Genomic DNA, 5,538 nt, shown 5'->3' with positions numbered 1-5,538 from the left:
ATTATTAAGTTCTGCCCCCTTGAGAAGAAAATTTATCCTTCAACAAATATTATTAGATCTATCACTTATTGCTTTTATAAATTAAAATATAAATAACAACTTTTCATTTATTACGTGTTACTCTCATATATAATTAAAAAATATAAACATTCTTGAAATTTCTCACCACTTGAAAATTAAAATAAAATTAGTTTAAATTTTTTTAGAATATATTGATCCATTAATCAGTTTAGAAAAAAATAAAAACTATAACTATAATAAATCATATCAACAATAATTGTAACCTAAATTGAAAAATAAATGTACTCCAATTAGCTTAAAAAAAATCAATTTGTTTTATGTCAGCCTAAGTTGCCGACGCACAAGTTAAAGGATAAAGTAGCAAATTTAACCATAAATTATTTTTCGAGGAGCATCTGGTAGCCTAAACTATCAGATGGTACAAAATAAGTTACAAACATTTAAAAACAGAGCATCCAGTAGCCCGCCGTTAACTTAAGCTAATGGACATTATATGAGGCTCACAATGACACGTGGCACGACACGGGTGTGACATATCAGCATGGTAAAGGTACAAATTTAGCCACCAACTATTTTCCTAGAATCGCTGGGTAGCTTTTACTATAAAAAAATGAATCATTCAACACCTTTCCCTCAATTTTGACCAAACACCATTTATTTTCATACTTATGAGGCCCATAAAGCATTAATCTCTCTAATCTTCTTGCCTTCGTTCTCAACATAAGCTCCAGAAGAAGAGGTTTAATGAGTTTTAATCTTAAGACGATAAGGACGATGCTAATAAAGTACAAGCTTGATTTTACTATGCATAAGAAAAGCTTGATTCTAGCTTAATTTAGTCATGAATTATTTATTCTACTTTGTTAGTGTCATCTTCATGAATATCTTCAAATAAGAACTATTTGAATCTCTTCTTCTCGAGTTGAGATTGATAATAAAGGCAAGAAGATAGAGAGATTAATGTTCTGTGGGCCTCATAAGTATGAAAATAAATAGTATTTGGTCAAAATTGAGGGGAAGGTGTTGGATGATTCATTTTTTTATAGTAGAGGCTATCCAGTGTTCCTCAAAAAATAGTTCGTGGCTAAATTTGCACATTTACCATGCTGACGTGTCCCGCCTGTGTCATGACACGTGTCATTGCGAACCTCACATAACATCCGTTAGTTTAAGTTAACAACGGGCTAATGGATGCTCATTTTTAAAAGTTCATGATTTATTTTACACTATTGATGATGCGAACAATGGTCAGTCGCGTGGATGGTTAGTAAATACTTTACAAATAATATTTCAAAACAAGCAACAACAACAAAGAACTTTTATAGCACAACAACCACAAAAACAACCACCACCACAGCAATCATAGCAACAACATAACCCCAATTACATAGCAACATAACATAGATGTACCGTAGCAACAACAACATAACCATGGTTACATAACATAACATAACTGTGGTTGTTGTTGCTGCTGTAGTTGCTGTGCTATAGGAGCTTTTTTTGCTGCGACTCATTTTGAAATATTATTTGTAAAGCATTTACAAACCATCAATGTGGTTGGTCATCATTCGCATTACCAATAGCAGTCAAAAGAGAGGATTCTTGTATAAATTATAAAATGATGATTAATTATAAGTATTAAAATGATAAATATTCAGTTTATGGAAAAAACTTACATTTGCCGAATAAAGAGCATAATATAAAAATTGAATTCTTCATCAAACCCTTCTATGATTAAATTTGTTAGTGTTTAACATATTATTTCGGGTATTTGTCCATTGATTTCTAATCTCATCTGTGACACTCAAAATTAAACTATTCATGTGCTCATTTTTATATTGCAATGCCATTTCAATGAGACACCTGGTTGGTATAACTCCCCATCGAAAATGAGAAGACATGATGTAGACAAATAAAATTGCAAAGTAAAGAGTAGGTGAGTAAGAAAATGAAAATAAACATGAAAATATTAAATTATTAAAATATTAAAAAGGAAATATATTATCCAATATTCAAAACTAATATAATTTAATATTTTTCATTAGAATTCATAAAAAACAAATCCATACAACATCTATAAAAAATTCAAAACACATTGAAAATTGAATCATGCACAAGTTAAAATAAAAATTAAATGAAATTCATCTATCTTAATAAAAAGAAATAAGGAGAGCAAAATATGATTTTAAATAATAAATTTTTATTTTTGACCCAGAATAATAATTATGATGATGTGTGTTTTAGCATGTGAATCAAAATACACAAATTTCACTTAATCGCATGCCTATGAATATAATTCTTTTGTTAATGATTTGAGAAACTTTCTTTTTTTTTAAATCACAAAGAAGAAGAAAACTTGGTTAAACATATAAAAAATAAATAATAATTAAGTATAAATATATAAAAGACTAAACTTTTATGCTGATAAAATAAATTTATTATGAAAATAATTAGACACACATTAAACAGAAAAATCAAGATAAGCAAGCAAAAAAAAATTAAAAATAAAATTATATCGTAAATATGAAAATAGATAAGATGAAGTTTGGCTAAATTTGTCGGGCGATGTCGCAGAGAGAATGAAGTCTGGTTTTTGGCTATGAAGATTTAAGAACGTGGCGAGTTTTATAGCAGCACACGCGTCCGGGCGCAAACATAGCTAGCTAGGGTACTTTCATGCACGGACTCAAATTATTTCCACCACTGCCTCTGTCACATGTTGTGGTACTGTTTTTGCAGCCTTATTTCTTAACTTAGCGTCTTGTCCTCTATCACGCTCAACCCCGCACGAGTCCTCTGGCCCCTCATTAACCTCTCACCCTTTTAAATAAATATTTATTCTTTTGAACGTTCCCTACTTGCCTTTTTTTATAGAATATGAGTACCTACACATTGAAGCAACCAAGCACAAGTGGAGAGAGGCACAGAGACCCTGTAAGTAACAACTCAATAGATATTTAACCTTATATATATTTAAGCTATTTGCACTCAACAAATTAATATAAATGAATTTAAAAAATAAAAGTATTAATAATAAAAATTTATTATAACTTAAACAATTGAGTATGACATTACTAAAGGACTCATTTAACATTACTCTATTAAATTAAGGATAAAATAGAAACAAAGTCTTTAATATGTATGATAGAGGGTTTTTTTTAAGGATACTTTCTTAACCTATATATAAGGTGTTACTTGTAACAATATTTAAATGTTTTTCATTTTTATCTCTTAAAATTTTGATGAGTGATCCCGTTCATTGCAACTGAAAATTTATATTCTTTTTAAAATAAATTTTTTAAACACCTTTTGAACAAGTTAACAATATAATATTTTTATAAGATATGTGAAAATATTGAAAACATCCTGTAATAAAAAATATGGGAAATGATAATAAAATTTTTCTGAAATATATAAATGATAAGTTGGTCTCTCAAAATGTCATAATTTCCCTGAAATCTTTAGGGATTTTTCAGTCACTAATGAATTTATATAAATTACTAAAGTGCCCTTGTTTAAAATAAGTAATTCACAACTTTTTAAAAAAAAATTCACAACAATACAACATCAAGTCACAACACATGTTAAATTACTTATTTATTGTCGCAATATTGAAAGTTATGAATTATTTATTTTGAATAAGGGTAATTTAATCATTTATATAAATTTATTAATGACAGAAAAGTTTCTAAAAATTTTAAGAGAATTTTATTATTTTAAAATATTAAATTATCATTTATATATTTTAGAGAAATTTTATTATCATTTTTCTTAAAAAATATTTTATAATAGGAATAGGAAGAAACATTCATTGAAAGGAGTAATAAGAATAGATAAAAAAGTGTAGAAACAGTTGCATGAGTGGAGATAAGCACTGTTACTAGTGCAATTATTTGCTAGCATGCATCTATGGGGATATATAGCCATGTTTTTGTTCGAAAAAGAATCCAAAAAGGGGAAGTGCTGACCTCCCACTAATATCCTTCCAAAGATATTGTAGATGATGATAGATTTTACTTTTCACAGTAATTAGCAAGCATGTGCAAGTCATTTGTACAGGGAGGACCTTAAGCATGCTCATTTGCGAGCTAGGCTTTGCTTTAGTTTAGACATTTTATTTTATATTTTTATCAACAACAATCTCTAATTATAAAGATAAAGAAAGATGGGAGAGATTAGGTTGTTTATTTTTTAAAAAATTATATACATTTATTCTAAATATATTAGAAATATTAATTTATAAAGTTTATACAAAAAATATATATCTGCATTTTAGCTTGTCACATCAACATTAAGACAATACATTACCGAGTAGTCATTTCATGGTTTTATTTCCAAGTATTATAGGTAATATCAGGTTTAGAAGTTACTGTACCACCTATTATTCAATAAGAAAAGGAGAAGTAAAAAACCATTCACATCGGTAATAAAAAAATTGAACAGAAACTAAATACGAACTGATGTTTAGGAACTGAATATAAAATTTGCTGTGAGTTGGTTGGAGCTAGCTGTTTCTTTTTTTCATTGTGATAAGTGACAATAGCCTATTTTGATGTTTTGGAATTTTGTGCCGACACGAAATTAATAGACATGTACGAACAAATAAGATGAAACTAATACTCTGCTCATCTGATTGCAGCTGTATTCTTTTGATGGCATGTCTCCTCCAGCCAAAAGCTTGCAGCTGTATAAAATGTTCAATTTTAACCACATTTTTTGGTTCTTTTACCTTTCTTGATGTCTTAGTGAGGTTGCTTGTATGGTTTTTGCCTAAATTTAGCATGATTAATGTGCATATCTAAATATAAATGGTCCAAAAGTTAACCTAAATGATAGGTATATCAAAACGCATCATCTAAATACCATTCTTGTCTCATCCCTCTATCTTAGGACCAACTCTTGTATTCCCTCCTCTTCAGACACCTACCTCCTTCACTTTCCCTCCATTTTTTCTATTTTTATTATTTAATATTTAAAAATGATTTAAAATTTTTTATATAAATTTAAATTAATTGAAACTTAAAAATGAAAATATATTTATTTTTTTGGGAAAAATATAATAGATTTATGAATGAAGAATAATAAAAATGTCAAGGGCATACATTTGTTATGTAGGACTTAATGATCCTATTAAAATAGTGAGAACACACTATTCTGTTTTTTAACATATGTACATGTGTGGGTGAATACGTATTGATCAGCACGTTCTAATATTTACCAGATGATGCATTAGTCAAATTATATGTCTTCATGGGAAAGTGTGTGGCAGGGCTTGAAATGAAAGGACAGAGGTAGGGGAAAAATTACTACATTTTCATTTATATAGGTTATGGAAAAATGAACGTGTACCATGATGAAATGAAAAGAAAATAAAATATAGAAATAACTTTTTATATTAAATTTGATAGATTCTTTAATCTATGTGGACAGTTTTTAGAAATAAAAATTAGGAAATAGATTGTGATGAAAGATGAGTATGGAAAAGAATTAAGTCATGAAAATTTTAATTTTAATTAT

This window comes from Prosopis cineraria, unplaced genomic scaffold, assembly GCF_029017545.1.
Source record: "Prosopis cineraria cultivar Desert tree isolate PC_DT_omini unplaced genomic scaffold, ASM2901754v1 PC7, whole genome shotgun sequence".
Lineage (NCBI taxonomy): Eukaryota > Viridiplantae > Streptophyta > Magnoliopsida > Fabales > Fabaceae > Prosopis > Prosopis cineraria.
The sequence above is the reverse complement of the archived record's forward strand: the minus strand, read 5'-3'. Positions refer to the sequence as shown.